Source organism: Acomys minous, assembly GCF_964271855.1.
Source record: "Acomys minous genome assembly, chromosome: 10".
NCBI classification, from domain to species: Eukaryota; Metazoa; Chordata; class Mammalia; order Rodentia; family Muridae; genus Acomys; species Acomys minous.
This window is the reverse complement of record NC_140491.1, coordinates 24,754,849-24,775,399: the sequence shown is the minus strand read 5'-3', so window position 1 is coordinate 24,775,399 and position 20,551 is coordinate 24,754,849. Positions and strand designations below refer to the sequence as shown.

At 40.4% G+C, this 20,551-nt stretch overlaps 1 long non-coding RNA gene across 1 annotated transcript; it reads left to right on the top strand.

Annotated features, from left to right (window-relative positions):
• The first annotated feature begins 2,949 nt into the window (after positions 1 to 2,949).
• Positions 2,950 to 19,782, top strand: LOC311607477. The gene is made up of 3 exons (XR_014782606.1): positions 2,950 to 4,414; positions 4,829 to 4,932; positions 19,569 to 19,782. It is a non-coding gene; the product is annotated as an uncharacterized lncRNA (long non-coding RNA).
• Positions 19,783 to 20,551: the final 769 nt, after the last annotated feature.

Sequence of the window (20,551 nt, the reverse complement as noted above, 5' to 3'; positions counted from 1 at the left end):
AACTTATACAACCACTTTGGAAATCAATCTGGTGCTTTCTCAGAAAACTGGGAATAAGGCTACCTCAAGAGCCAGCTGTTCCACTCCTGGGCATATACCTGAAAGATGCTCCACCACACAACAAAGACATTTGCTCAACTATGTTCATAGCAGCTTTATATGTAATAGCCAGAATCAGGAAACAACCTGGATGTCCCTCAACCAAAGAATGGATAAAGAAACTGTGGTGCATTTACACAATGGAGTACTACTCAGCTATTAAAAACAAGGAAATCATAAAATTTGCATCCAAATAGATGCAACTAGAAAAGATCATTCTGAGTGAGGTAACCCATACCCAGAAAGACACACATGGTACATGCTCATTTATAAGTGGATATTAGCCCAACATAGAACTCCTCTGAGAGACTCCACCGAGCCAGGGATCAGGACGGATACTGAGACTTGCTGCTGGACTCCAGGATGAATGCTGAGAGTTGTATGGATGCATGGGGGCGGAACAGAAGGAGTCCCACAAGGAAACCATCAAGTTTGGCAGATCTGGACCCAGGGGGGCCTGCACAAACTGTTGCACCAACCAAGAACAATGCATGCAGTAAATCTAGGTCCTATCTTCAGATCTAGCCAATGGACAGCTCATTCTCCACAGTTGTGGGGAGAATGGGGACTACCTCTGACATGACCTCTGGTGCCCCTGATTCGGTCACTTGCCCTTGGTGGGGAGGCCTGGTGGCACACAGAGGAGGGAGAAGCAGGCTATCCAGATGAGACCTAATAGGCTGTGGGGGAGGAGGTCCCATTCTGTCAGAGATCTAGGGGAGGGGAAAAGGGCAGAAGAGGGAGGGAGGGTGGGAATGGGAAGGTACAAGCAAGGGGATAACATTCAGGATATAGTCTAAATAAATTATAATAAATTAAAATTTAAAAATTAAAAAAAAAAGACTGGAGATCAGAAAGTAAGGAGAGGCAGAAGGAGACATGGGTGTGAAAGTGGGAGGTTAGTTAAGGTCTATTCACTTAGGGTGAAACCCTCCAGCACTAACTAATTGCCAATCTCTAATATTAGTGCTTTCCAAGCCTTTTAATACCCAGAGGTAACTGGACTATTAGTCTTTCTGGAGAAGGAATTGCTCAGGGAAGAGCTAGTATAGATATAGACACTGGACCACGTAGAAATTTCCCCAATGACAAACCTGCTGTGTCTAAACAGTCCTCCAGTGAGGTTCCCAGTTTTCACTCATGGGCAGAGCATCCACTCAGGACTCAGTGTTCCAGCCTTAAGCTTGAAGGATCACTCGATACTTGAAAAGTAATGTGAGAAATCGGCCATCATGAAAAAGAGATCAACAGAGAAAAGAACCTGCAAGAAACAAACACAATAGAGGGAGCAATGACTTTAATATGTTGTTGCTAATATTGTTGGGGATGTAAGTCAACATGAATCGATGAAAGAGGGTGAATCTAACAAAGGAGTAAAGAGAAAAAAGAAATAATCATCCTTGAATTAAAAATTAATCAGTGGAGCTGGAGAGATGGCTCAGTGGTTAAGAATGCTGGCTGCTCTCTTACAGGACTCAGGGTTTAATTCCCAGAACCTACAGGGTGACTCACAACAGTCACTCAGGTTCCAGGGGATCCAATGCCTTCTTCTGGCCTCCAAGAGCACCAAGGCATTGTTTCACAGACATACATGAAGGTTAAAAACACCCACAGGTAGAAAGCATTTACATAAAAATTTAATGACCGAAATGAAACCTAATTGCAGAGATGGGTGAAAATCTTTTAGAGCCTAGAACAAAAATAAAAAAGGTGACTATGATGACTGAAGAGGTGAAAATGAGAGAATCAGCCAAGAGGTCTAAAATGTTGCAAACAAGGATTCTACAGGGCACTGAGAGAAATAAAATGGAAAGGAAGCTACCCAAGCAACAGCACAGGGGAATTCCTCCAGAGAGACATTTCTCTTTGGCTGAGCCAATTATTCTATCTCCATCACAGTGTCTCAAGTTGATATACAGAAATTTTAGGCTGCTCATGAAAATGAGGCCCATCATGAGTATACACTTCAGAGGAAATACAAAGGAATTAGAAGCCACGGCATACACATTTGATGCCAGAAGACAGAGAAATGCCTTTAAAATTCTGAGGGAAAATGATTGTCAACATATCAGTCTTTAAGACGCCTTCTTGTAGTCAGTCTTGAGCATAAACTGAAGGGACGTGCATTTTGCCTCTCATATACCTGCTCTTTATGCTTCTAGAAGGTGTATCTCAGTAAAATAGGAGAGTAAGACATGGCGGAGGCTGTAGAAAATGGGAGTCAGGACCACAAAGTCCATCAAGAGCTGGTGAAGAGATGGAGCAGCCCTGGTCAGTCAGCAGTGTATGTTCACATTTCCAGGCCCACTGTGTATTTTGGAAATCCAAAGCAAGGCAGAGTCCCGTAGATCCTAAGAGGTGAGGAGACAGAACTAGAGCCAAAGCACATGATCAAAGTGCAAAGTGTGCTGAGAGCAGCCTCAGACTTACCGGAGGGAAATGTCTGCCCCTGAGAAATCACTGGTAGGAGATTCCACTGCTGCGTGAGTGTCATAAAACCTATATAGGTCAGTTATTCACCAGGACTCTTGGATGCAACGGTGTCATATGACTAAACCCAGGATGCTGAGTCTCATGGAGGCATAATGTGATGCAGTGTTTTACAGCGCTCTTTTTAAAATGTTTTTTAGTAAGTTGTACCACAATAATGACAAAAATATAATATAGTAAATTCATAAACCAGGAACAGTCATTTATTATTATTATCATCAAATTTATGTGCCCTGGATAATGGTATATGCTATGCTTTCCTGTGGATTGGCTAAGTAGTATGTTTGTTTATATCAGGATTGCCACGAATACTATTTTATTTATGTATTGTATATGAGTGCTTTATCTGCAGAAGAAGGCATCAGATAACATTGTGGATGGTTTTGAGCCACCATGTTGTGGTTTCTGGGAATTAAAATCAGGACCTCTGGAAGAGCAGGTAGTGATCCTAACCGTTGAGCCATCTTGCCAGCCCCTACCAACATGCTTTTATTATGATGGCTGCAGTGTTGTTATAAAGCAATAGGAACTTTCCAGTTCTCCATTATCAACAGCTGCAGATGTAGTCCATGATACAATGTTGTTTTGTCCATGTAACTATGGGTGGGAATTGACGCAGGTCAGTGTCATAGTGCATGCCTCAGAGGAATCTTGTCAAGAGTGAGAATGTCTAGAACCTTCCTGAGGAATGAGACCAGTATCTGCTCCTAACATCCAAGAAGAAAGAACTCATAAGCCATGAGACATTTACAATTAAAGTATTGATGTGGAAGTAGGGATTGTTAACTCTCTTTGGTCTTCATTCAGATATTAACAAGCCTGCAAACAGGCCAGAAAATAAGTAGGATTGCCAGTCAACTTAAATTGAGATAATTGGATGGGTTGAAAAAGCTTTGTAAGTTAAGTTATTTTATGTGTATCCCACATCTCGAAAAAGCTAAAGGAAAGGATGAGTGTGCTAAACAGAGCATCAAAGAGAATTTGAAGACTCGAGTCAACATACTGGAGATGAGTATTGCAATACATGGATGAAAAGCACAGTGGCTGTGGCTGCCTGGGATGAAAAGTACAGCGGATGTGATAGCCTGCAGATGAGACTCTACACTAACCTTGCACAGAGATAAGATGGATACATGCAGGCTGCATCACGCTTTCAAACCCCGGAAGGAACTGTTCTCCCACCTTAACTCTCATGTATACAGCTTTGGGCTTTCTATCAACAGTACCTGTGAGCTAACTAAGAACTCATGTGGTATTGATGTTGGGAAACCTGGCATAGCCTTCATCAAAATCAAGTCTTCTCAAGCCATCCAGATAAAATGCTGTTCAATGGCGCTTAGTGGCTGCTCATTAACTAGTCATGAATAAATCCCCTACTGAAATAGACACACAGCATGGCTTAACCTTTCTGTGTTGTAGATATGAGGGTCTAATGAGAAAAACTTAGGAGTTGGAGGATCGATTTTCAATCCTTTTCAATCAATATTTATTGACTGAGTTCCAGGCATGCATGAGGTTCCGGGGACCCAGTGCCAAATAAGACATGGCAACAGTTTCATAGTGCTCAAAACGTGGTGGTGCGAGAAAGGGCATTTGAAATTGTGGTATTATGGAATAGTTATGATGGGGAGATCAGTGCTAACAAGGACATGCAGAACAGGATCTGCTCTGATTTGGAGGCATGAGATGACATGGAGCAATGAGGTCCCCTATGGACCCAGAAAGACAGCCAGCTGCTAATCCAGTTAAGAACTCAGAGAAGGACCAGGCAAAGACCAGAGGACGGAAAAGGCATCTTTAGGAAACGGCAGATCACTTGGCACAGGTAAAAATGTTTTTGAAAATTTTATTTATTTTTATTTTATGTAAATAGGTGTTTTGCCTGCATGAATGCTTGTAAGAGGGGGTTGGATCCCCAAGAACTGGAGTTACAGACAGCTGTGATGGGGCATGTGGGAGTTGAAGCCCGGTCCTCTGGAAGAGCAGCCAGTGTGTTTACCCACTGAGCCATCTCTTCAGCCCCTAGATGAAAATTTGGAGGCAGGATGGATTTGGTGAAAAACTAATCTGAGGAGTGATAGTTTGTAGATGCGAGAGTGTTTTAGTGTGTGTGTGTGTGTGTGTGTGTGTGTGTGTGTGTGTGTGTGTGTGTGTGTGCGTGCAGGCACACACTTAAAGAGATGGGGGCTAGAAGACATTAAGTGTTTTCTTTAATTATTGTCCATTTCATTTTTTTGAGGCACGGTCTCTCACTGAACCAGAACTTCACCAGTTTAGCTAACTGACTGGCTAGCAAACCCCACGGATCCTCGTGTGCCTGTCCCTTCAGTGCTGGAAATATTGGTAGGTACCATTGTGCTTGGCTTTAAAATATTTTTATAAGGGTATCAAGGGGTTAAACTCAGGTTCTCATGCCTGTGTAGAAAGTGTTTTATAGACTGAGCTAGCTCTCCAGACAACCTTTGAAGCTTTCTGAGTATTTCCATGGTGCCAAGAGGCAAAATTCTCCACCTGGCTGAGTATGGTAGGTTGTAATAAAAAAGCAGATAGGCTAAAAAAAAAATCACCTAACAGTATTTCTCTTTATGAGCATCTTCGAGTTAATGTTGCTGTGAAGAGACACCATGACCACGGCAACTCTTATACAAGAAACCACTTAATTTAGGTGGCTTATCAGTTCAGAGATTTAGCCCTTTATAGTCATAGTGTGAAGCATGGCTGTGCACAGACAGAAATGGTGCTGGAAAAGGAGCTGAGAATTCTACATCTGGGTTGGCAGGAAGAAGGAAGAATGAGAGAGGGAAACACTGGGCCTGGCCTGAAAACCTCAAAGCCCAGTGATACTTCCTCCAAAGCCACACCTACTCTAAAAAGGCCACATGATCTAATCCTTTCCAATAAAGCCACTGCCTATGAGCCTATGGGGGCCGTTTTCATTCAAACCAACACAATGAGCATATTAAACACAAATCAATGTAATATTTAGGCTTATGTCCTATCACTCAAATATCTTACTATGTCAAAATATTACAAAATATGAAAAGTAAAGGCTTCTGGCTCCAAGTATTTTGAATAAGGTACTTCTAAAAGGTTGACTCAGGATATTGGGCTACAAAGAGGGATTTCAATAATCCAGGTGTGACATGATGTTAGATCAATGAGGAGAAGGCACCAAGTGTGGAGAGAGACTGCATTGAACAGAGTGTGAGAATTAGGAATGGCGGGGTCTACAGGACTGGGAGAGGCTTTATTTTTGGAGTGAGCAACCATGAAGCACCATCCCCACAGCAATGGGACCAGCTTTGTTCTCTGCATGACTGTCTGTCCACTATATACAAAGATCCTCACCATCCATATACGTCTGGGTTGTTCGTGTCTATATTTTTTGATTTCACCCAGGTCTTCATTGTCTGAGGAATTTCTGAATCATCTCTGTACACTTCTCTGTCGTGCTTGCTATCCCTCTACCATCCCTTAAATTGCTACTGAATTATCACCCCTTTATGAATCTGTTTCCCATTTTGCTAAGAACAATTAGGGATAAGCAAATAAACTGATGTTGGTTACCTCCTCGTCTCCCCCATAGCGCTGTTGCGTGTAGGTGTAGTGAAGAGCGTGCTGCGCTGGATTGCAGCCGTGGCCCTTCTGTGCACCAGGTCCTGTCCACACTCCCTCCACCACCTCCTCATATGGTTCTATCAGATTCTCTTTGCCGAAACTGGTGTTTTATCTTATTTATTTCATCAAAAGGTCTTGTCGTCTAGTCAGACTCTTCTGCCTCGGCCTCCCAAGTGCTGAGCTTAGAGATGTGTTCCACCATGCCTGGACTTATTTTTTTTTTTCCTTCCTGCTTCCTTTCTTACCTGTCTGCATCCCTTCAGCATCCAAATATGTCCAAACTGTTTCCATCATGAGACACACACACACACCCTCCTTTGTTTGTTTGTTTTTTAAGATTTATTTATGTATTACAATGTATACAGGCATGCCAAAAAAGGGCGTCAGATCACATTCTAGATGATTGTGAGCCACCATGTGGTTGCTAGGAATTGAACTCAGGACCTCTGGAAGAGCAGTCAGTGCTCTTAACTGCTGAGCTATCTTTTGGTTCTTTCTGGTCCAGCATAGCTGTCCCTTTCCTGTCATCACTCACCTAGGATCTAACCAGGCTTTCTACTATTTCTTTGTCTCTATAGACTTTTCCTATATGCTATGTATATACTAAACTAAACCCAATGAAATATTTGCTTTTTTATCATAGTTTCTACATTGGGGCAGCTGTTAACAAGGCTGTAACAGACATATTCTTTTTCTCCCCTCTGTTTTGTATGGTCCTCCTTGTCTATTCCTACATCGCAGTGGATGTAAATATGTTTTGATTTGATCCCAAGTGTGGGATATGAAACAGACTTGTGTGAAGGTGTGTGGTGTTTTTCTGCTGGAAACATACTTATGAGAGAACAGGTGATGTTTGTCCACTAGAGGAGGAACCGCCTTTTGTGGGGGCATGGTCTTTGCCAACTAACAAACAGCCCAAAACAAGAGGCTAGGCTTTTTGGTCTTGGCATCATTTCCTGTTTGGCTTCTCACAGCTCCCCTTTGAGACACTTCTAGAACCATTCCATCAAGTGCTTCAAGATTCCTGCTCCTGCTCTGGATTCCAGCGGTTACAGTTTCACTGATCTTTGTTGAATTACTGGTTTGCTGTTTAAGGGATTTGCTGGAAACCTGCCAACTACACCAGTGCAATTGCTCCAGGGAACTGAGTCTAAAAAGGTCTACTTCTCCTGTTCCCACTAACCTCTTTTCTCTCCTATCTAGGGTTGGAAGGGAGGTATAAGCATTAAAGAACCCCAAATAAAATAGGTTTGAGAAAGTTCAAAGCCTCCAATTCCTCTTATATTTTGGGGGCATAAATGTATTAATAATACTCATGGTTTTGTATTGAGGCTATTGCCTTCTCTACTAAAAAGGTTTTAGCAAATATTTGACTTGTGATTATTCATACAACAAATGTGTGAATACATGTGTTTACAGGCCAAAGCTCACTTTATACAGCCCTTGGTAACTGTTCACCTTGCTGAGATGCCTGGGGTGATTTCCAGTGAGATTCATGACTGAGTCTTATTCTTTCTTAATATATATATATATCCCTATGTACTAAAGAAAATTTCTGTTTGAGTTTTCCAGGTCATGCTGGCAGTTAGAGATTTATCTTATTCTATTAATAATACATTTAAAAATTGTGACTAAACTAGAATTTTCTTTAGTATGTATCACAATCAAAAGAAGTCTCTACTGTCGAATCTTGATAGGAATACTTCTAGACCTTTCCATACATGTATACGCACACTAATATTCTCTCATTGGCGCTATGACAAATTACGTCCAATATAGTAGATCAGAACAACGCAGATATGTTCTCTGACAGTTCTAGAACTCAAATGTCCAATGAGGGATTCTCTGGGCTAAAGCCAAGACACTGACAGAAAGACATTCCACCTGGAGGTCAGAGGTGAGACTCTGCTCCCTCTTTTGTTCCAGAGCCCTGAGTCTTCTAGACTTCCTTGACTATTGTCCCTTTCTTCTTTCAAAAATTCAATTACTACTTCTAAAAATTCATACAACATATTTTGATCATGTTACTTCTCTTCAAGACATAGCTGTAGTGTCTTTAAGTGTTTCTCCAAGCCCAGTCTTTCTTCTTCTCCTTTTTCAGCTAAAACCCTTATCAGGACACTGGGCCCTCGTATATAGCTCAAGATCATCTCCTGTCTCAGTATTTTTAACTCATTCAAAAGCTGAATGAGAGAAAGTGTTCCCAGGTCCCAGAGATACTGCAGTGGACATCTGTGGAGGCTTACTTCTTCTTATGTAACTCAGGATCCAGAACACATGGTTACCTTCTTTAAATACAAAAAAAGTGTGTGTGTGTGTGTGTGTGTGTGTGTGTGTGTGTGTGTGTGTGTGTGTCTGTATGGGTACAACACTTAATCTAGTGCCCACAGAAGCTAGGAGAAGGTAGCAAATTTCTTTCATCTGTACTTACAGTTAGTTGTGAGCCATTGGGTGTAGGTGCTAGGGACCAGCCCTGGGTCCTCTGAAATAGCAGCAAGTGCTCTTACCCACTGAGATATCTCTCTAGGCCTGCCTTCTAACTTGTGAAATTTCCCTGGGACCTTTCTCATCCACTGGGTGTCAGTCTCTCTGCTCTGTTTTCATCTTCTGCTGCAGTTTTTTTTGCGTAGTACCTCACTTTGATGTCTTTCCTTGTGGAACTATACTGATTTTTACCTGGAGTCTTTGTACACATTACTGACTTGATTTGAATATATTTTTTTTCTTTCCTCAAGTCATATTACCTTCTTTGTCATTTAAGATGCAAGGCATATATATTAATATCTTGCCCAGGAAAACTTTTATTTTTTTTTTCAGGCTACACATCTTACACAATCTAGAACCATGCCTCTTGAATTTTTCATACTCTACCACAAAATTGCTTGTGTTTGAAAAACCTCAACTTTCTAGCCAAATTTATACAAAGGACACACTCGATGTTTTTTTTTAAATATATGAGAACAGAAATAAAATAATTCTTAAGGTCAACATTTGCAACACCTAAAATGGAATTTTCCTCTAGTTTTCTAGGTTTTTGGCTTTCTCCTAGCATTCCTCAGCTGCTATGTTTAAAGGAAGGCCTCAGCTCCTGTCTCTGAATGCAGTTGCTCCCTTCAGACCCTGATAACGTTCTCTTACCCTTGTCAATTTGGGACAAGGTGAACTCCCCTTTCTTGTCACTGGCTCAGCATTCTGTGTAAGTCCCTGTTGACTCCCATTTCTACCACAATGGCTGTGCTGTGTTCTGCCAGTGAGCTGGCTGCTGTGGACAGCTGTCACATCTGGTATGTAACCAGGGCCTCTAACTTACAACCAATCATGAGTTCTTATACTCAGCTTATTTGTACACAGGGAAACTGAGTTAAACATGTAGGCAAATAATGTCATTGAGACAATCTATAGTTTTTATATTTATGGTTTAGTCCTTCCTTTTGCTGTGTCATTGCATTTGTTTTTTTTTTGTTATTTCCAAATTCCCTAGTTGAACCCACTCTCACAGAAGTCAGAAAAGAGGAAAAGGAGTGTGGTTCACTGGAACTCAGCCCCTCACTCTCCTCCATCACCTCCTCCCATTCAAGGTCTTTTCTAACAGATGCTGTGTCAAACAAACATCCTATTGAGTGAAGCCCCCAGCAAGGGCTTCCTTTTGTTGCTAAGAGAGAAAGTCGGTGGGTCTTTAGTCCCGTTTCAGGAAAATGTCTCCACACAACAAACATTTCCTGAAGTCCGGTTTCCTTCCCCAGTATCCTGAAGCTTGCAAACTCAGACGTAATGAATGGAGCCTTTAGAGTGAGCAATCCCTCAACGGCATAAGTTATTTTAATGGTCCTATCTCTCGAAACTAAACTTCTACCATCTGTTGTACCCTTTAACTGCAAATGTAAAAAGAACACTATTCCCCGTGGTATCATAAAAAGTTAGATATAAGTGATTTAAATGCATGTTTTGGTTCTGTATCCAGTGCAGTATGCATCTGAAGGAGGGCTTATATTGGATTTATTTTTTTATGACTAAATAAAAATTCAGAGTGGGAGAACTTCTGTGTGAACAAAGAGTAACTTTTTAGTTGGCATAGAATGTTACTCATTCATTCATTCATTCATTCATTCATTAATTCACTCACTCATGTGTTTCTTCAAATATTTGTAGGTTGTCCCATGTACCCATAGTGTACTAGACAATTGGGGACAGAAGTTGACAGTGATGACTGGTAAGACCTCTGACATCCATAAAGAAAAACACAATAGAACATTTCCTATAAATAGACATACAGGTCACATAAAAACCTAAACACAAATTCCATGCTTTGCTTCAGGATGCTAATGGCAGGGGGCAGAATGCAGTCAGCAGATGGTCAGACCTTGGAAAACTCACAGCTGCTGTACAGTGTCACCTGTCTGAGACTGTTGCTTTATTTGAATATTACTTAGATGTCTGACTTTGTTTCTCCATCCAGAACATGGTCACATTAAGCACAGGATGCGGTGGCTGAATGGGTTAGAGAAAAAAAAAAGCCAATACAGACACATGTAGAGGTTTGTTTCTTAGGCAACTGTAAACCCTGTCAAACTGACAATCAAGATCATTGTCATCCATGGATTCTAGTCTCTGGAGCCATGCTGTACACACACTTAGATGAAGTTTATTACTAATGAGGATATATAACATAATTGAAAATGTATTAAAATTAGCTTGTATCCTCCCATTCCTCCCTCCCTCCCCCTTAAGGCCTTTCTAGGCACACATACTCTCTCTCTCTCTCTCTCTCTCTCTCTCTCTCTCTCTCTCTCTCTCTCTCTCTCACACACACACACACACAAATAAGAATAACTCCTAAAAATGTTTTTTTTTACCTGCCATGACATGTTTATTAGTGTGTGAATAATCATAATACAAAGAAACAAGGAACTGATACCAATAATTTATCTGGCCAGAATTATAGTTTTCGGGCCAGACGATAGCTTTCTAGAATGTACCAGCATAGAAGCTACAGTGGTTTCTGTGAATTGCTACTCTTTCACATGCCCAATTTTTGGCATTTTTAATGTCCCCTCTATCCTTGTTTGGGATCAAAGAAGAGTGCTTGGTAAGTGCTGGGCCTCTAGGCTTCACACTAAAATAAGCAAGGCACCACAGTCAACCTGAATTCGATCACCCACCCATGGACTGGCTGTGTTGCTTTTGATGTAATTGTGCCTTCCCAGCACTCCTTCTGTCCTTTTTACAGTACTCATTCAATGCCATGAGTTTAATTTGCATATCTGTAATGATTAATGAGGTTGAACATCTTTTAATATATTTCATATACTTACTCAGCTTTTTTGGTTGCTCACCCAAGATTTTTACCCATGAAAATCATTTGTCAGTCGTCTCTTGATTGCTTCCTAGGGTAGATTCTGAGCATGCATCCCTTGGTGGTGACATCACTTCCCACCTTTACCTTTCCATCCTCTTGATTTGTGCCTTTGGAAGAGTGTGCATTTTTTTAATTCAAATGTAGCCAGACAAATCAGCCTTCCTCTGGATGACCAATGATGATGTTTATGTGTGGTTAAAAAAAAACTTTGTCTGCCTATAAGTAATAAAAATATTTCCCCTATATATCCCTGAAAACATTATTATTCTCTTCTATACATTTAGATATACAGTTTGCCTGGAATTGATTTTCTATGTCTCCTGAAGTAGTGCTCCAGAGTCTCCTGGATGTCCAATTGATCCAGACCCATTTATTGAGAGTCCATCTTTTCTCTATCTACTTCTGTAGAAGGACATGCTCATATCAAGTGTCCATTTCTATTTATTCTATTTACCTATTTGTCTTTATGTCAATATCGCTTCCTCTTAATTTCTGTAGCTTCATGATACATCTTGATAATCAGTGCCATGCATTCTTTTAATTTATTCTCAAGTTTGTTTTGTTTTTTTTGTCTTTCATTTAAATAATTTTAATTTATTATAATTTATTCAGATTAAATTCTGATTTTTATCTGCTTGCTTTTATCTTCCTGTTCCCACTCTCTCTCCCCTTTTCAACTTATTTTCCTCCCCTAGACCTCTGACAGAAGGGGACATCCTCTCCTACCATATAAAACAAGCTTATCAGGTCTCATCCAGATAGCCTGCTTCCCCTTCCTCTGTGTGCCACTGGGCCACCTTACCAAGGGTAAGTGAAAAAATTGGGGGAGCACCAGAGTTCATGTCAGAGGCAGTCTCTGCTCCCCCCACAATTGTGGAGAATGAGCTGTCCATTGGCTAGATCTCAACAGAAGGCCTAGATTTACTGCATGCATTGTCCTTGGTTGGCACATCAGTTTATGCAGGCACGTCCAGATCCACTGGCCTTGATGGTCTCCTTGTGGGGCTCCTGAACCCTCTGGGTCCTTTCATTCCCCCATTCTTCCATACCACTCTTAGCACTCTTCCCGGAGTCTAGCAGCAAGTTCCAGCATTTGTCCCAATCCCTGGTTTGGTGGAGTCTCTCAGAGGACATTTATGTTGGGCTAATATACACTGATAAGTGAGTCTATACCATGTTTGTCTTTCTGGGTCTGAGTTACCTCACTCAGGATGATCTTTTCTAGTTCCATCCATTTGCTTGCAAATATCAAGATTTTCTTGTTTTTAATAGCTGAGTAGTATTCAACTGTGTAAATGTACCACAGTTTCTTTATCCATTTTTTGGTTGAGAGACATCTAGGTTGTTTCCAGGTTCTGGCTGTTATGAATAAGGCTGCTATGAACATAGATGGGCAAATGTCCTTGTTGTATGGTGGAGCATCTTTTGGGTATATGCCTAGGAGTGGTATAGCTGGGTCTTGAAGTAGCACTATTCCCAATTTTCTATGAAAGCGACAGATTTATTTCCAAAAGGTTGTACACGTTTGCACACCCACCAGCAATGGAGGAGTGTTCCCCTTTCTCCATATCCTTGTTAGCATGAGCTGTCACTTGAATTTTTGATCTTAGCCATTCTGATGGGTATAAGATGGAAACTCAGAGTTGGTTTGACTTGCATTTCTCTGATGACTAAGAACACTCAGCATTTCTTTAAGTGTTTTTCAGCTGTTTGATATCCTTCTGTTGAGAACTCTGTTTAGCTCTGTACTCCATTTTTAAACTGGATTATTTTGTTTGTTGGTGTTTAGTTTCCTGAGTTCTTTAAATATTTTGGATATTAGCCCTTTGTCAGATGTAGAGTTGGTGAAGATCTTTCCCCAGTCTGTATGCAGGCTGCTATTTTGTTCTGTTTACACTGTCCTTTGCCTTACTGAAGCTTTTCAGTTTTGTGAGGTCTTGTTTATTAATTGTTGATCTTAGAGCCCGAGCTATTGGTGTTCTGTTCAGGAAATTGTCTTCTATGGCTTTAAAAATTGTTTATTTTATATTTGTTTTTAAAGTGTGTGTGTGTGTGTGTGTGTGTGTGTGTGTGTGTATGCATCTTGCATTTTTCACTAAGTTTAAATTATTCCATTAATGTTCCAAGAATAAACTTTTAGATTTATTCCATGTGTATTCAAACCTTACATTTCCTTAGTGTATTCCTGATAGTGTATTCCATCAGTTGCTGAGTGAAATATATTAAAATTCCCCACTAAAATTTTTTAAAAAATTGCTCACTAAGGTTATGGTTTCACATATTTATCCTTTCTCTATATGTTGCAAGGCTCTATCATTTTGTATATGTAAATTATATTAAAATATTTTTCTGGTGGATTGAGTCTTTCATTATTACTAAATATTTGTTTTGTCTCTAGTAATATTCCTTGTGTTAAGGTCTACATTGCTTCATATTGGTTGCATATTTTATATCTTTATTCTTTTATCTTTCAACAGTCTAATATTCAACCAGTATGTCATAGAAGTAGCATAGGCTTTTCTTTTTAAAGGAATCCAGCAACCTGTGTCTAGTTGTCAGAGTATCTAACTTGTAGTTTTATGTTATTGCTGATATGTTTGGGTCAAGGGCTACCATCTTGATTTTATTTGTTTCATTTTCATGTATCCAATCTACGTTCCTGCTTTCTATTAAATTATTATTGTTGCTTTTGCTATATTTTAGTTTCCTCTCTATTTTCTTGTTAGTTATATTATTAATATTTTTGCAAGACTTAGTTCCCTAGAAATACCATCATGATAGGGATCCTTGTTCAAGCAGCTATTGGTGATGGTCTTAGAAGTAAAGGGAACAGAGCAAGACAGGGAGAAACAAATAAAGAAGCTCAAAGATCCTCTCTGATCTGAGAGACATGAAGTACATTTAGCGTTAGTTCTAAGAGGGGCCTGACCTTTGCCCTTCTGGTCAAGCTCAGCCTTGTGGCTAGGGCAAAAAAGACTTACCACTTGTGTTTCCCTGATTTTCAATGAAGCTGAATATAGTTTCACATTTACTGGGTATTTGTGTTTCCTCCACATCCTTTGATGTATTGTGCCCATTTTACAGTGCTTTATTGATTTCTTCTGTTTCTTTATATAGTCTGGATATTAATTCTTTGCCAGTGTATATGGGAAATGTTTTTCATCCTTATCTTTTTATTCTTATTTCTGCTTTTAAACAAATAAGAATTCTAATTTTAGTGTATAAATGTTCCCATTTTATGATGAGTTATGCCTCAGCAAGCACATATTAAGTAAAAAATATTGAAGTACATTTAGTACCCAGACTCATAAAGTTTAAAAGAAAGGTAATTGTAAAACCAGATATTTCTCAACTTGTGATGGGGTTAAATCTGGAAAAAAATCATGCATCAATGATTCTCTGTAGTTGGATTCATTAGTTTCTTTCAGTAGGGTTTGGGTATTTCATTTCATGTTTAAGACTTTGTCAAAGTTGTGCTGGGCAGTGGGGCACTTTTCTTTAATCTCAGCATATGGAGGCAGCATCAGGTGAATCTTTGAGTTTGAGGCCAGCCTGGTCTACAGAGTGAGTTCCAGTACAGTCAGGGCTACACAGAGAAATACTGTCTTAGAAAAAAAATTATCGAAGTCATAAGATATTCTTTCCGGTCTTTATAATATTTCATAGTTACTATTTGACATAAAAGTCTTTATTTAAGCTGTGATGGATTTATGAATGGTGTGAGGTTGGGCTCCAAATTTAATTAGCAATTTTCATTACACCTTTAGCTTTAATGTCCTTTTCATATAGCATAAATATTCATATTCACAGGGTTTGGAGGTCAGAACATGAATATTTTGGGGTGGGAGGAATTCTGCCTGTTACAGTATACTGTTTGGCCTCAAAGATTAATATCAACCTCATATAAAAAATATGGTAATCTCATTTTAACATCTCCTAATCCATAGAGTACACACACACACACACACACACACACACACACACACACACACACTCATCCAAATGTTATCTACTTAAGCAAATTTAGGTTCTGTCATCTAAATCAGACATGAATGAAGCTCTTTTTAAAAATTTATTTTTAATTTATATATTCACTTCACATGCCAATTGTCACCCCTCCCTTCTCTTTTTCATGTCTCTCTCTTGCACCCTCTTCCCTCTCTTCCCCTTCCCCTTATCCTCAGAAAAGGGGAGCACTCCAGCATATCAAGTCACATCAGGACTGAGCTCACTTTCATCCATTGAGGCTGGCCAAGGCAGCCCCATTAGGGGGACGTGATCGAAAGCAGGCAGCGGGGTCCATGTCATAGACAGCACCCACTCAGCTTACTAGGGGACTCAGATGAAGATCAAACTGCCCATCACTTACCTATATGTAGCTCTTGTGATCCTCCATTTGGAACCTGGGCACTTAAGAAAGGAAGCTATGCTCTCTGGCCATTAGAACCACACACATGGTTCCTAAAGCTCTGTATGTTTTGCCCTCTGCTCACCTTTTGTGCCTTAGTATTCATTCTTCCCTTCCCTGGTTTTCCAGATCTCCATAGCTCCTTAATTTTTCTTGCTGTTTTCTCTGTCTGCAACTTTCTGCCTCCATTACTTGTCATAATTTGCCTCTTTCTAGAAATTCGTATCAATTTTTATTCAAATATTGTCCCTTAATGAGCATAGTAGACAGCAACGAGGGATTGAGAGTTGAACTTCCTGGGTTAAAATCTAATACATTTTTCCAACTGATATTTCTCAACTTACTTATTTAAGATACTGTTTCTGATGCTGTGATAAAAAATACCCTGTCAAAAATTACTCTAAGGGGAAAAGGGTTGTTTTGGCTCACAGTTGGAGCCAAAACACATGGCTCCCAGCAGAGAAGGCATGGCAAGTGCTTCAGAAATCCAGCCAAGTGGTCACATTCCATCATCAGTTAGAAAACAGAGGATGAACAGGAAGTGAGACTGGGCTTTAAGGTCATAAAGCTTGCCTTAGTGACCCACTGTACCCAACATGGCTCCACCTCTTAAAGTTTCCACAATCTCCCCAAACAGCATCATCAGTGGGGGACCAAAATTTCAAACATGTGAGTTTTTGGGGAAGAGTTAACATTCAAACACATTGCTTAACCTACCGTGGCCTCATTTTCCTTATTTATGAACTGGCATAAAAAGAATAGAAGTGTTCCAACAACTTTAAGGTGTGTAAGAACTTAGAACAGGCATCACACATTGTTGTTCAGTATGTAGACATCACTTTTCACTTTCTTAGCTTGAATTTCCTCCCTTCAGAAAGACTATTCTATGACCACACAGTCCAGAACAGTTGCCCAAGTCATCTATCATATTGATCTGTAGCAGTTGTAAACATGTTTTTGTTTTGATCTCAAATGTGGGATGTGAAATGGACTTTCATGAGAGTGTGCAGTGTTTGTCCACTAGAAACAGACTTGTGAAAGAGCATGTGGTGTTTGTCCACTAGAAGAGGAACTGCCTCTTTTGGGGGCATGGTCTTTACCAACTGATAATCATACTATTACAGATGTGGAGAGGATATCTATCTATCTATCTATCTATCTATCTATCTATCTATCTATCTATCCATCCATCCATCTATCCTCTCCACATCTGTTCTGGATCTGTACTCAGTCTTTGTGGTATCTGATCTTGTGCTGTTCTTCCCTCCTGTTCTAAAAGTCTCCTACAAGGGAAATTATAGCCATTATATTTGGTGACAAGCTAAGTTTTTAGGACTTGTATCTGAGTACTGTTGTCTTTTTTAATCCTTTCTACATAAGTTATCATCAACAGCATGATTGACCATGTGCCTGATTCCAATTCTTCTGTTTTTTTAAAAGCATCATTCTATTTCTTAGAAAGATCACTAACCTGGGCAGTAAACAACAAAATCATTGTGATTTTTCATAATTATACATGGAAAGATGCAACGATATAATATGGTCATAAAGAAAAAGTAGTTGCTGTAGTCGTTAATTGCAATGTAAAAGCATTTTGTTTTTTCAATGGAATAGTAAATATATGGGATACAGAAAGATGATGAATACTGCAAAATATATTTCTTTTATATTTGTCTGTAAGTATTTATTTTGTGTATATCCACATGTGTGCTGGTGTACATGTACTTGTGTCGTGTGTGTACAAGATAGGGGTAAACCTTCGGTGTCATTCTCAAGGAAATCTTTAGGTTAGTTTTGAGACATAGTCTTTCACTGAGTCTTAGGGCTCACTGTTTATGCTAGTTCGGCAGGCCAGCTAGCCCAAGGGGTCCTCCCATCTCTACCTATGAAGCTCTGGGATTATAAATGTGCGATACCATGTCTGGCTTTTTACTTGGATGCAAAAGACCAAATTCAGACCTTAATACTTGGAGGGCAAACACCTTAACCAGCTGAACTACCTTTCCAGCTCCATATTCAGAGAGAGGCCCCTTCTCAGGATAATAGAGAAAGTGATAGAATAAGGCATCAGTGTCCTCCTCTGTTCTCCACACATATACACATAGGTTCATGACCACACACACACACACACACACACACACACACACACACACACACACACAGTAAAAACAAGGTCTCAGCTGAGAGTATTGGCATATACCTCTAATACAAGAATTTAGGAAGCTAAGGTAAGAGGAATGTGAATTTCAAACTAACTTAGGTTCCACAACATGACCTTGTATAAAAATCCCAATTAAATCAATAGTAATAAGAAAGTTCTGATTTAGAGTTTCCTCCCTTGTCTTGCAGAAATAATGAGAGAGCACTGTTCCTGAGCATTTAGTAGATCACCCTGCACAGAACTTCTGGGTAGTTTGGGGGAAGTTTAGAGCCAAATTCTAACAATAAACGCTGTAATGAGAGAGAGAGAGAGAGAGAGAGAGAGAGAGAGAGAGAGAGAGAGAGAGAGAGAGAGAGAGAGACAGAGACAGAGAGAGACAGAGACAGAGACAGAGAGACAGAGAGACAGACACAGAGACACAGAGACACAAAGACAGAGAAACTAGATTAAAATAACTGAAGCTCCTTTGCTTTCTAATGAACTGGCACGTGACTCTGATTTTTCCTTTGGCTACTCCTTTGATCTTTTGGGGTTCTCCCTGTGGCCTCCCCCTTCGGTTGAAACTGCACTGATTTGTAACTGTACACTTCCATCTAGGGATACAATTTGTGCAGCAGCCTGGTTCCCACGCTGGCCTAAATCTGCTTAGCACCTGGCTGAACATATTGTTTCCAGCACATTTACCCAAATTGTCAGGAAAGCATCAGAGGTGGTCAGCTTCTGTGAATCAAATCCCAGGCAGGGACACTGCCACTTAGTGCTAACTCAATATGCACCTGAAGGCTGGACGTGGATGCTTGCTTCTCCATTCTCTGACTGCAGGTCCTGGAAGCTCAGATTCTGCACCTAAAGCTTCTGCTGAGAAGGGAAGAAGCTCCCAGCCTGGGGCTTCATGCATATTCTCTGGACAATCTCCATATTTTCTTTTAGCTACTTTGTCCTTCCCAAGTCCTTGCATGAGAGGGATGGGTGGATGACTACTGTCAGTCCCATGTCCTGGAGCCTTTAAGAATCCAGCCTTTATTAGATGCATCTGTTTGGTTCAGGGTTAGAGCTTCTAACCCTGTAAAGGGAATACAGTTGACAGTCAAGGTGGCAAGAAACTTTTTCTCTTTTCATTTTTGTCTCAAAGTCTTCTTTTTGATATATCTGGAACCATCAAAACCTTTTGTGACCATCTACTGCAGGTGACCTATTTGCAAGCTGGTCCTCTGTAAGGAAAGAGTTTCTTCCCTGTGTTTCTCTCCATGGAATTTATCATTGCAATGCCTGCTTCCTAAGTGGTGATGACATGGTTTTTCAACCTTTGACCTTCAAGGTTCTTGGCTGTTGGGAGAAGGGCAGGAAAAGGAAGAGAATGTCAGGAGTAAGGTTGGGCAATCTTCCCCTAGAATTAGCTTCTCTGATGTCTCTGACCATTTGTGGAATCTTTTAAGGAAAAAGTCTGGCTCTATGGATGAGTCAGCTTGGAAGTAAAACACCTAAGGAAAACCTCGCATGAAAGAGGCCATGGCACACTGCTGAGAGAAAGCTTGGCAACGGGCTCTGAACGTGTTTCCACTGTGGGGCTGGATTCAGGTCGTGCCTGGTACTGTGACCACTGCTCACCTGGAAGTTGGATGCTCTTGTCATTGCTATTGCCATTTAACGATGAAGGTGGGGTTTTTTTGCTATATATAAATGTAATAACAAGTATGTATGTATGTATGTATGTATATATGTATGTATGTGGAAATGTGGTCTTAAAATGGAGCTTTAATGCATCTACTCAAAAATTACAATTTAAAACATGATTCATGATTCCTAGCTGACTTGATGTCAGTTATTACAAACAGCACTCATTTTGTAATTAGGTTACTGAGAATCTGCACTAAGCAGATTTTTTTTTTTTTTTGCTTTATGAGAAAGCGTTTGACTTTTGTCACAGATTGCTTCATACAGCTCCAGATGGCACAGGGTTTCTTATTTCTATGGTTGGACACCCCTTCATTAACACATTACCTGTACCAAGACACCTTCCCATGTCCCCCATTTCCTCCACTGCCCTCTGGGCCATACTTCCTCCGTCCTATGGCTCCCTCTCATTCCTCACCAAAGTTTTATTCTTCACTGGACAGTAGTTAGAGGCAAGGCTGCATTAGGTCCCTGGAGTGAGGGCTTGAGTCCATGGAAAGCTATAAAGTGATCACGCAACCTTATCCCCAACAACATGGCTTAACAACGAGCAGTCCAGCCAAGGTCAGCATCTGGGTAATCCAGCCCCAGCTCATGACCAGCAAGGTAAGCCAAGGCCACAGAAGAATTTACTGGTGACTAGGACATGTGAGCACTCCCCTTGAGTGTGTGAACATTATGTGATCAAGTCCTTGATTGGTCCAAAAGGGCATGCAAACAGACTGTGAACCCCCATTTGGCTGCC